Raw genomic sequence first — 12,951 nt, 5'->3', positions numbered from 1 at the left:
TCGTGTAATCGTTTCAAACGAAATTCAATAGCATCATGAAAACTTAATTGAATACTAGTCGCGCACATACGTCGCGGCGGTGGCCGCGCCCCGAGTTTTAAGTTAATTTTCAATAAATGCGCGGATTTAGCGCGCACAGACAACGCATGCGTTTTGAATAACTCAGTGTTTAACTGGAGTTTGAGTCAGTTATGTTTAATAACAATGGGAAACGCATTCGACAATTAAATCGACGTAAACGTTAACTTCAGACGATAAAATTCGGTAATTACGCGTTTAATTTAATGCGTCGAATAAAATTTGTGTCCAACAAGTGCATAAAACTTAATGGTCGCCGTATAAAACGACTCTTAAATCAACATTTAAACGATGTGCACACGAATAAACGAAGCGCGCTCGTATGAGTGGCCGCCGCCCATGAGTAATGGTACGAAATTGTTTTTTATTGCCGACACATGTTCGCCCCGCTGTCAATAAAATCACTCGGTGTTGCCACGACCTGCGACAAAGAAGCACACCGTCGTTATCTGTATTAATAAGGTCATTGTCAGCATTGCCGCAGTACGTTCCGAACTGAGCGAGGTGGTGATAAATTTCGCCGCAAATTTGAATAATAATTGAAATGTTGCACAACACACACACCCTACCAGCCTACCAGCCAGTTGGTGCTATTGTGCGCGCGACATTTAAAAATAAAATAAAAGAAACACATTCGGGCAGCGGCCGAAAATATGAAAATACGAACGGAAACGAAAAAAATCCGCGCGACTTGTCTGAGACGATCAATCATATTTATAGCGGGTATAGAATTTCAGCTCACGTTCGCACACATCCGATAGTGTGTTGGTTTAATGGGCATAATGCGTTTTATTCGAAAGAGCGCGTTTTTTTTCCATGCGGCACTCGCTTTCGCCTCGATGGCGAGGGTGTCGCAGGTCGCAACCTATTCACCTGCGAGCGGCAGTGCCCGCTGCACGAATTCGCGTTTCGTGGCCGGCGTGTGCGCGTGCAAGCTTTTGTCAACTCGCATAACCGAATAATATTGAGCTATCGCAGCGCGGCGCCCCCTTTTTTCGGATGTATGTCCGCCCGGCGGCCGGACGTTTTCCGAGGGCGTCGAAACGTGTAATAAACACACGCGAACTGGCCGTGTTTACGTTTCGGTTGTTTTTTCGCTTTGCGACTCGCCCCCTCCAGCATACGATATGAAATTAATGAAGGAATATTTGTTGAATACGGGAATACACCCTTTGGACGAATTGTGCGAGATGCGGAGCGCTTTATCCGAGCGAGCTAAATGGATTTGCGTGTGAACTGGTGCGAATTGAATGTGCAGATAGAAAATTGCGACTTGTTTCGCACATGCTGGCGGAACAATGTAACGCTGTTTGACTTCAAGGGTGGAAACGATTCGACAAATCGAACGGCTTTTTTTTGCGCGTATTGAGAAACGCGTCGCTTTTCTCGCGCCACTTGGGTCACACTGGGTCGCGCAAACAACTGCGCGCCGCTAAAGTTTCGAAAATGTTTGCCGTCAAAAGTGAAATATAGTTCAAGCAAATTGTATATACATTTCGCCTCGCCGATTAATCAACTTGAATGCCACATCGTAAAGCCACTATTCATCGTTAGTTTTGACGAACCGTTTAAAACCAACAGGTATCAAGAGTGAATTAGAAAAAAGAATGAGCTTTTCAAATTCATTCATGTTTGCGCTTTAGTTACCGAGTGCCTTTGTGTGCTTTTCTAGTTTTTTTTTTTAATATTTTTTATTTAATCTATCATTATATCAATATTTGACTTGTCGTTTAAAGAGGAACATTCCCCGTACTGTGCTGCTTCGTGTTTTTTGTGCCAACGCAATTTTAATCTTTTTCTTTTGCTCCTTTTATTTGTTTCTCATCATCTTTTGAGCTTGTAAAACCCGAGTCGGAAAATATGCGGTAAATTAACATAACATAATTTTTATGTTCTGATTTTTTATAATCCAATTTTACCATCCTGCGGGACACTGCGATATTAAAATTTCCTACGCCGGATTAATCAAAGAATAGCGCAACTTTTCAGGCTCCTCGCAAGTGGATAAAATACGGCAAGACTCAATTTCCTTGGAGATTTGTTGGCTATTTTTTAATCCTTCATACACGGAACATGTATTTGCAATAACATTTCCAATACGTACACAATCGCCCTACCTGTCGGATACACAGTTTCAATTTACCAGTTTGATTTTCAAACACGGCACTTCCGCAGCAATGAAACAGTTTACCGGAGGTATGGCGCTGACGAAACATGCGGGCGGTTTTCGTTCGGTGGCTAATTGTTTAGTTTAATAATAAATGAAGTTCTTAAACAAATATAGATCCCGTCTTGGCCAGCGCGCCAGCCGAGCGCCGACGGCGCGGCGCGTTGCGTTGCGTTTCGTGAATAAATATTAATTTGAATAAATATGAGTCGGATCGCTATCGATACATTCGAATCTCGAAGTTTTCCAGTGCGCTGTGAATGTGTGTGCGGCGCCCTAACTGCGGGGCGAGCCCAATCGACAACCCGGCCCCGAACATGCCAACGAGTCATGCAACGCGCACTGCAAACACACAATGTGTACCAACACGAAAACGGCGCGCCCGAAGGCAGCGCACGTAAGACCCATTTTTTCCTCTGGCACGAGAGAGCGGCGGCGGCGGGGCCGGCGGGCAACACATTGAGAGCGATGAAAAACCGCCGACCGGCGAGCACTCTGGCGTTTCTAAGGACGCCTTTCACCGCCCGACACTCCGTCACAACGCGACAATCTTCGGACTCGATTAAAAAAAATAAGAAGCGCACACACTCTGCGGCAGTAGTCAGGGGGTGAAAGGTGTGTGCGAGTGGTGGTCGTGCGGTTATAACCCGGCATTAGGCTGCCACACAGCCTGTGACTGTGACTCGAAAGCCGAAAGAATGTCGTCGACTGAAAAGAAAAATAACGAGGGGAACGATAAATGCTGTGTTGATGTTTAACACATATTTCTTTTGGTATTTTTTTTTGCTCTGCCTCCCCCGCATGCATCGAACGGACGCAGGGTAAAAAGTGTATGTTTAAGGAGAAATATACGCGACGCACGCGACATTCGATGATTAAACGCCATCGTGTCGTGGAAAGCTCGTGTCGTCGAGCGCTTTTGGTTCGGCAGGGTTTGCTAGAGCTTCGGCTCTCTCTTGGCTGGCTGCCGCGGCGCGTTTTTGTGTTTGTGCGTTCGTGGGCGACTTTTTCCGCCCGGCGATATTGCTTTCCTCAGCGTCGCGGCCGACAAAATCGGCGAAGTCGAAAAATACTCGCGCGCGCTTGATTTATTTCACTTACATTGTAATTATCAATCGGCGCATATCTAAACGGTCGTTTTTCTTACTCCGCTCGATATGCGCCCGAAAAAGCTGGGCACTCTCTCCAGGACAAATTAAAATACGACCGCCGCAGTTGCCGTGTGGCGTGGATTACGTCGAGTCGTGCGCAAATCGTGCTCGTTTACATTAATGATAATAATTCATAATTTGAGGGCAATCGCATGCGTTGAGTGATTTCTGGCCGTTAGCAACCTTGTCGATTTTTCGACGGTTGCCCGCCCACCGTCATATTAGGTTTCGCGAACGCACACTGCCACCGGAATTAATGTGAACTCGTCAAACTCATTTCTTCACTATTAACTGCTCATATTTTAGTATGCGTTGCCCGGACGTAACAAATAAATCGCCGCTGGCTGAGATAATCATAATCACGCATCGTATCTTTTATCGTAATATGCATATAAATTTATATCACGGTACAAGCTTGATTATTTATGTTTTTGTACGGTGGCGCACCGGGCGGGCTTTGCACAAACGAGCAAATATATTATTTAACATTGGGCCAAGTAATCCAAGTAATCAACGGGCGAGCGAGCGAGGTATTTGAATCCTGGTCGGGAAAACGGCAGCACGCTGTGGAGATATGTACGATGTGTTTTTGCCCCACCGAAAATTATTTGCTTGTATAATGATGTCGGATCCGTTAAATAAATTTTGTTAAATACATTTGAAATTTTAATGTGGCGTTATGATAACACGACATGAACATGAAAACGAAGAGATAACGCAGATGAAGATATTTTTAGTGTATTATTAAAATGTTTTTAAGTAATTTATCCTCGTGTTTACCGCATTTGCAAATTTGTTCAGTTTACTTGCGGGAAATATTGTTAAATATTTACTGCTCTAGGGCGGTTTTAATTGTTTTTGGTTCGTATTGTCAGCAAATACGATCGAGAAAACTACCCCCTGATAGTTTGTAGGTGAACGAGCTATAAATAGACTCTCGTATTAAAAGTCATGATTATTCGCAATTCGCGCCGGCGGCTGAACGAGAGCGAGAGCTCTTATCGAAGTTTTTTCTTCGGCACTTTGGCGCTCCGTTTTTTACGCCATTCGCGCTGCAATGCGAGTCCATCGGTAATGCCATATCGGCATGCTACGAATTCGCTAACTAGACCCCGCCACCACCTCGCGTTTAACGAAACCAGCCGCGGCCGGTGGGCCGACCCGCCGGTTAACGAGGACGTTTTTTTCACCACCCCTGACTGCTTTTTGCCTGGTCTGCGCAATGAAGCCGTAAACACGAGTCGGTGGCGGTGGCGCCGGGCGTTGTGACCCGTCGGCATGCGATTGAGCATTTATTCATCGAGTTTTAATTATGCTTGCAAACATTGCTAGCCTGGCGCGCGCGCCATGCCTTTCTCCGCCGGCCGCGATGAAAAACTAAAGCGAGCAGAAAGAAATTAACGAGCGACGGACACGTACGAGTCGCGTACGTAAGATTGCGCAAACAATTCAACGCCGCCGCCACGTATATATTTGTCATCACAGTTTTTGCATTCTTGCGTCGAGTGCGGGCAACAAAGTCTTCGCATTGTTTTCCGACCGTTGTGCACCGTACGCTATTTGCTGAGTTTACAGCCGTTGTTAATTAATTAAGCTGTTTAAATATGGCATTCGCACGTGGGGGCGGGTATGTTAATGCATATGCATGTTGGATGCGCTCGTAAATAACAATTTTTTTCGTTGATTTTACGTTTCGAAGTTTTTCTCGACGACACGGCGCGCGTTTTACGAGCGGTTGTAACTTCCCGCGAGCGCAAAAAGCCGCTGCCGCCGCCGCGGAAGAAACTACGCGCGCGACAGTTGAAAATACGGGCGACCGTGTTTAAATTAATTAGTCCCTATCAGCACTTAGTTGTTCGTCGAGTGTCTCAAACTCGCGCGCGAATGTTTTATATCGAAGGCGCGCTCGACGTCGTCGCCAACATCTGTGACGCTCCGCGTTGCCTCCCTGCCGCCCCACGCCGGCGGGCTCATGTTCGTGGGAGCGGCGAGTGCTTTGATACTAACTGTTTAACTATTTATTAAATTTTTAATTAAATCCTTGCAGTGGCGCCGCGCACAGCATTGCGAGTAGAGTCTGTACGGCGGTGATGGTGGCGGCGGTGCCGCTTTATGTACCAGCGGCGGGTATGGGGCGAGTCGCGGAGTGGCTATTATGCGCGTCCGCTCTCAGTGCGGATGCTGCATGCGGAATGCAAGTTAAATTGGTATCGAATGAACTCAAAGGCCCGACGTGGCCGACAACGCCGCCTTCGCCGCCGTTGAGCGTTGAATCAACTCCCGATGCAGACAATTCGCTTCGAGTCAATTACAATACACGGCCGAGTAGATATTATCCGATCGTTTAACGTGCTAACGTCGAAGTCTGTTTTCGTTCTGTTGCTTGCATCGCGCGCGTTCGATAACAAATAAGCGGCGCGCACACTCGAAAATCTCCTCCATTCATAGCCCAACCGCAGCTTATTTGATATCGGTCGAGTTAGTTTGCGCAATTTCGAATTTTCTACACCGTCTCATAATTTGCTTAGCGCAAACGTGGAGAAAGTTGGCCGGAACTTTGAGTAAAATGCGTGCGGATGTTGCCACAAACTAATTGCAATTTAATTTCAAATTTTACAAAAATAAAATGCTCTCAACTTGTAATTCTATACAACGCCGAATACATTTATGGCAATGTAGCTAATATTAGCGAAATAAAATGTTGTATTTTGTGGATGTACGTTTTTACGACTTCTCGATACATTACACATTTGAAAAATGCAACGTGCGGTGTTAATGGCACGATGAAACGAAAAACTTTACGGCCGTTCTGTTGAAATGGGCTTCCGGCGCCGTGTTGCGACAGAGTGCATGTGCAACATTTCGAAAAAGCGGGCGTACGCCGTAATTGAATATGCCTGATTCGTACGCGGTCGTCATTTAGCGAAATCAATTTTTGCGATTTTGCGGTCGTCGCCGAGCGGAAGCGCGCCACCGCGCGAAGTTGTGTTTGCACTTAGTGCAATTCGATGCCAGGCACTAATAAATAAGGAAACCCGCGCGCCGTGCCGCACCGCCGCTGCCGCCACCACCGCGAACGAACGCTTGCTAAACCGGCGCGGCACTTTTACGTCCGATCGTTTCGTAATTTCGTAATTCGCGTTCTCGACTGTGGCAGGCGCGGCGAGGGGCGGCGCGGGGGGCAATATGCGCGCCGACGTCCCCAACGCCGGGAGTTTCCTCAATTTCGCATCGCTTCCTTCGGCGGCGAAAAGACGCTTGCATGCATCGTACGATGGCGGCAGTCGGCGGCCTAGTTGCGCTAATTGCGATGCTAATTAAATGTCAAACCGATTAGCATTTCGACGTTGAACGATTTTCCGGTCGCCAGTATCAAAGCTGCGCGCAATAAATTCCAATTTGCGCATTGTGCGCGCCGCCGCTATCGGTATAACACGACGCGCCGCGTGTAAATTATCTAGCGCAAGTGTTCACCGCCTCTTTGCGTCGCCGCCGCCGATGCCGACGCCAATAACGCACATCCATATAATATGTGATGTTACGATGCCACGTCAAGTAGACGCGGCACCGCATTGCATCACGTACTCGTAGGTATGTACATTTCGATCTGATGTATCAACTCCGATTTCAACGGACAATTTCGGTTTCAATTTCGATTTGACATTTGCTACCAATATTTTTTTAAATAATATTTTATTTATGCGTGATTTACTTGGATTACTAGTTTTTGCGATGAGTTGACGTGTTTTACCTCAAGGGCATCGTCTGAAACTATGGCTATGGCGCAAAATGTCACTCGACTCAGAAACTTGTAATCCAAATAAATCACGTTTAAATAAAATATTATTTAAACTATTAATAATGCATAACTTATTATTAAACAAACAGAACTTCCAATATTGTAGGTTTTGTAATGTCTCTTATTTATATTGTATTTATCATATAAATATATAAGTACATGTGCATTTAAATAAAGAAGAGAAAATAGGCACTAGTGGACCTTGATAAAATCAATCGATGCAACAAGTCCGAAGGCAGGATAAAGATGAAAAGACCAAAAACCTGATCAAAACAAACGAAGCGAAACGGTTCGTTTCTTGCTGCCCCCGTGGGCACGACGTAAAAAAAATATTCAAAAAGACTTTAAGCGTCTTCTGTTCGGTCTTCTACAAAGACCTAATGACCTCCTAACCCAAATCTCTATTTTATACCAATTAAAATTTGAAAAAGCTAGACATTCAATGTTTTTATTTTCGCATTCCTTGTTTAAACGTCTGCTTAAACTAGGTTTGAAATACCAGAGAGTAATACAAATACACCTGTTAGATTCAAGGATGGGTCGTGCAATGCCTTGCACTCCAGTAACAACTTTGAAATATAAATAATCCGTATTTACAATAAATAATTACTTAAGCCCGAAGCAATGCGAGCGCAGGAGGTATCCGTGCGCGCGGCAAATAACGAGAAAAATGAAACTCTAGCATGGAAATTCACTCGGGCGGTGCTGCATATTTATCCAGGTGAAGTGTAACTCCGTCTGGAATCGCACTCGCGACCCGCCAAACAAAAACATACCTCAATGTAAAATTGCGAAATGAATACTGTAGGAAACCTATGCATAGCACACCTGGAGATGCGCACTAAATTGAACTAGCTGCGAAATGTAATTTCTGGTTAAACCCCGCAAAGGAATGCAATTTCGACAAATAAAAAAAAAACACGAACAAGAATCCCGATGGCGATGCCGGATGCGACAATATCAGGGAAATAAATATTAAAACGCAAACATACAAATATAAAACAAAAACGAAAACAATGCCTCAGCCTAATTTAATATCAAATGTATGCAAATACGTGTTTTTGTGTGTTTTAGCCAACCCATTTTCATGCTAATGAGCCACTAATCAAGTAATAGTTATGAAATCTACACCCTTTTTAGCATTCTACGATGCTGTGGCCCAGCGTTGCGTTGCGTTACCCTGCCACATTTTATGTTGCTGTAAACGGAGCGCGAGCGCAGGACTATTAACATTCTTTCGAACTTGATTATCTCCCCCCGCAGCAGTGTTCAACGAGTGCCGGCTCAGGTGAACTAGAACGAAACTTGTGTAATTGTTGAGCACCAGCTTTTATTTAAATTCTGGATGCGAATAATTTATTATAAAGGGTGGAAGTAATGGTGGCTGGCGGGCGACATTCATTATTTTATCACGGCATAAAAATAGTAAACATTTTCTAAATGTGTGTTATTTTTCCAGGGGCGATGCAATCGAGTTATCAGGTCGGCAGATATACATACCAGCGAAGAATAATGATCATGCAATCATAACGAGCCAGAGGAAAAAAAAACAGTTAGTTGTACTTTCTTACATAAATTGATTTCCGTAATTGAAAAATTTTCTATAAAATTTATTCCGAGAGTGTTTTTCTGCAAGTTTAATGGTCTGATACATTTAATAACTAGTTTTCAACTCCGGCGATTTGTTTGAAGTGAATTGCTTCCCTTGACAATCGTGTCCAAAGTCCGTAATTGCCGTAAGTGGCACATGAAACGTAAAAAGAGATAATTACCCAGCATTACATGGGTGATTAGCTTGTTCGTTTGAATCCGTTGCAGCGTGAGTTCGTGTCAAAGGATGGAATTAACGCCGCGCGCCCTCCTGCATCTCCTGCAGCATCACGCCGGAGCTTCAGCGTCAAGCGGAGACGCTTCCGCTTCGCGGATGCTCGATCGTATCAAAATCCAAGACATAATGAACTCAATTAAAGCGTTTAGTATTCCTCGGTTCGGTTGCGGTCCTATTCGGAGCAAATACAAACACGAACACACAGGCAGGCATAGCTTCGCCTGGAAGTAACAAGTAACAAACAACCTCATCGATGAGCGAAGAAAAACAGGCGTAGGTATCAGCATGTGTGCGTGAGCGGAAAGTTTTCTCGCACGATAATTCGGCGCAGCGTTTACCGTGTGCGCGGGCGGGCGGAGAGCAGTCAAGAGTATCATGTAGCAATTAAATTTCGCTCAGGTGTCGCATCGCGTTGCCGCGCATGTTTTCGGTGCAATTAAGTGCAGCGCGTTTGAAATTCCATACCGCAGGCGCGCGGCCGCAAAAAGCCGGGCACGTCTGTCTTCTCGACGGCGGCCGGGGCAAAAATTCCCGACGAGTACGGGGCGATATCACGTTGCAAATTATGCACGCGAGCGCCATCCATGCTCAGCGCAACGTACACATCAGCATCAAAGATGCGCTCCGCATTAAGATGTAAATTTCAGCGGCGGCGATTAAATGTTGGGCGCCTCCGCCTCATTATTTTCGGTGTTTCTGTGCGCACTTTAAGAGTTTTTCGCCGGCGCCGTCCGGCTCTTCTATATAGGAAAGTTGAAAACAAAATTTCCCATGCAAATTCTGATTAAATACACTCGAAAAATAAGGAAAAACTACTCGAACATTAAAGTCGAAGTGGAAAAACTAACACCAAGTCGTGCGAAGAGGCGTTGGGGGTATGATAGGGATGGGGGGCAGAGAAAAGCGCAGACGAGCAAAGAGTTGGAGTTGTTAGGGAAATGGGAAAGGTGGCCGAGACAATGAAGGAGTGGAGACGCCAAGGAAAATAGAGCGCGGGGCGCGCGCGCGCTTGCCGTGGCGCAGGGAGGCGAATTTAGATAGAGAAAAATGACAAGAAGTAATTTAAGCTCGTGACGCTTAGCGTTCGGGCGCGCGCCGCGTTTCGCCCGGCGTTATTTCATCGCGCGAATGAATAATTGCTTTCTCCAACTTTAATTGAAATCATTTCGTTTTTGTTCGCGCTTCGAAATTGCCGCGCGCCGTTCGGTTTTTGCTTATTAATCTTTCCTACTTTAATAAGCTCTTCATTTTACTTTACGTCTTCAACTTTTCCATTTTTTTTTCTCTTCGTTTTGCTCGCTTTCGCCGACTCGTTTTCGGGCGCATTTCATTATTCTTATTCAATTCGCGCGCGCGCGCCGGCTTTTATCAGCCGCCAATATATCAATACAGCCGAAAAGATATATTAATGTCGCTTAATTAAGGGGGAAGCAGGGCGCGACGATCAAACTCGCGATGCGCTTTTCCGACTCACTTTCGCTTCGATTTCATCGGGGGGTCATGGCAGTCTTTGAAAGCGAAAGTGGACCGCGCGGCTATAATACGACCTTTTCATTCATCCAATCATCCAAATTGATTCGCCGCCGATCACAAATGCGCGCCGCACGCATTTCTACATTGTTGAAAATACGAATATTATAAAGTAACTATGCGGGAAAATAATTTCATTAAAAGCATATTTCCATAATGCCGATTCGATTTTATCAATTTCATTACGGCGTGCGTGAGGCGTGGGACGCCTAGTTGAGCAGAAAAACGACGCGGCGGCAAATTGAAGAGAAATGGAATGCGAAAAGGGGCCTGTGGTGTCGCCGCGGTTCGAAATAGTGCGAAACGCGACGTGACGCATTCGATTTGATTAAATTTTGATCCACGCGTCCCCGTATCGCCTACAGGGTTTGTTACTCTTCAACTTTCGTTTTATATATTCGATTAATTTCACTAAAAAAACATGTATGTGCTCCATAAGTACATATGGGTATCACTTACGTATTTTCTTGGAGTTGCGGTATAAGTACAGATCTTAACATTCTAGATTCGTAATTGTCAGCGCAAGCAATTTCAACTTTTCCAAGTGATCATTAGCTGGCATTACGATAACCAATCAAACTGGTCAACAAATAATGTCGACTTGAGTCTCAATTCACATTAAACTAAGAAACTATCAAGAGTTTTAGATCGGACAAGTACTATTGACAGAATCTCGCCCTGAATAGCAGAAAGTTGTCTTGGTAACACAGCCATCTAACAATACAGACCTTGTACCTGAGGATACAAGAACGTTGCACAAACCTGTAACAAGCTGCATTAAATTCATTTCAAATGAAAATACATCATGTTTACAATTGTGCACCAGCAATTTGCGTTTTTTTTTTCTTTCTCCCTGTTAGAAAACCAACTAAATATTATACATCTCTTGAATTTTGCCGAAATTTCCTATTATGAAATTGGTTTGCGTAGCAGTTCGAAAAAAATACGTCAGAGTCTCCAACAAAAAAATATACACAAAAGGTGCTAATCCATAGAATTCCATTTTTGAACATCACCGTAATGAATGCTCTTTGTTCCGCACAATGTTCAATCACAAACTAAAATAATGCCTGAAATTTCGTAGAGTATGCCTCTTTCGTATTTGCCTTTCGCCCAACATTTTGTATGCTTTGTTTTTTCCATTTGTTTTAATTGAATCTGAATTCAAATATCAATTTTAATTAAATTACCAACCAGCAAAAAGCAAATTTAAAATCTCGTTACACTAAAACTTGCATAAGGACGTACACTTTTACCTATAAAATGGAATTTGTTGTGTATCTGCATCTAATTAATGCATTTCATTTTTGCCCGGTAATAATGTGATGAAATGTTTACTTGCCGCACTTTTTTATCATCCATTTTAATTAGTTTTAAGTAGCGAGCGCTGGCGCTGTCTGGAATAAAAAGCCAATAGGATGAAATTTGTTAAATTGCAATTTTATGCACGCACATAGCCGGATGCGCTGTAAACTTTAATAAAACTTTGGCTTACCAATAAAAGTGAAGATTGTGTACTTCTGTACGCTTACATGATATTTTTCGTTATCTTCGTGCCTTGCGTTGTTTTTATTCGTTGTGGCACCAATACTAGCACAGAACATAAGCATGACTAATCAACTTGCGCAGATATGATGTGTTTTCTTAGCACTGTTATTAGTTTTGCGCGTTGTTGCGAAAGTCGTACCTACCTAGCGCCCGCGCGTGAAACTTCATGTATTTCTGCGCGCCGCTCCCGCTAAACGCGAGGGGCGCCGGGCGGCGAACGCTTTCCGACACATGCTCGTAAGTTAGGCGCTCAGCTCGCGCTCATGCTCATGCTAAACGCAAACGGCGCGCAGCTACTTTCGATACCCGACAACATATGTACATTCGGGGTGGTGGTAGCGGTGGCGGCGGCGGCGGCATCGGCACTCGTTGCCGTTGCCAGCTAACATGTATAACTAATAGAGAGAACTTGAATATAAACTTTATGCGCGCGTGTTGCGCGCACTGCCGAGGTTATTTCGTGCACGGCGATGGTTTTACGAGCGCGCGAACGTGTTGTGCTTGCCGCCGCCGCCTCCCCGCGGCTGTGAGCTTGCATTCCGACTCGTCTGCCGTGGAAAACCAAGAGTACGAGTGCACCGGTGGCCGCAATGGGAAAAATGGCAAAAGCTCGCGGCGAGTGAGGCTTTCGGCGGTGGCTGTGTGGTGGCACTTGCACGGTGGGCACGGTACGCCTGCATTTTAAATATTGCGCCAAGTCGAAGGCGAGTGAAACTTGTTATTCCATGTGCATTCGCCGTTCCGGTCGGCATTTCGGAATATAAATCATTTATGCGCTCGCTAGTTTGGCGCACGTGTCGCATGATTCACATGATTATTTCAATGTCTTGCTGTTGTGGCGGGCGCATAG

At 44.8% G+C, this 12,951-nt stretch overlaps 1 protein-coding gene across 1 annotated transcript in view; it reads left to right on the top strand.

Moving 5' to 3' along the window:
• LOC135792946 (selection and upkeep of intraepithelial T-cells protein 1-like) overlaps positions 1–12,951 on the top strand; it is a 153,722-nt gene that overhangs the window by 52,711 nt on the left and 88,060 nt on the right. Inside the window, exon 2 of the mRNA XM_065303779.1 lies at positions 8,655–8,747. The gene's annotated coding sequence lies outside the window, so the exon portion shown is untranslated. The remainder of the gene's footprint in view (positions 1–8,654; positions 8,748–12,951) is intronic.

Source organism: Atheta coriaria, unplaced genomic scaffold (genome assembly GCF_025399875.1).
Source record: "Atheta coriaria isolate IRGN ID8LTWV9N9 unplaced genomic scaffold, Caltech_Dcor_3.1 hic_scaffold_1_pilon, whole genome shotgun sequence".
NCBI classification, from domain to species: Eukaryota; Metazoa; Arthropoda; class Insecta; order Coleoptera; family Staphylinidae; genus Dalotia; species Dalotia coriaria.
Note: the sequence above shows the minus strand (reverse complement) of the source record. Positions and strands in the feature narration are given on the sequence as shown.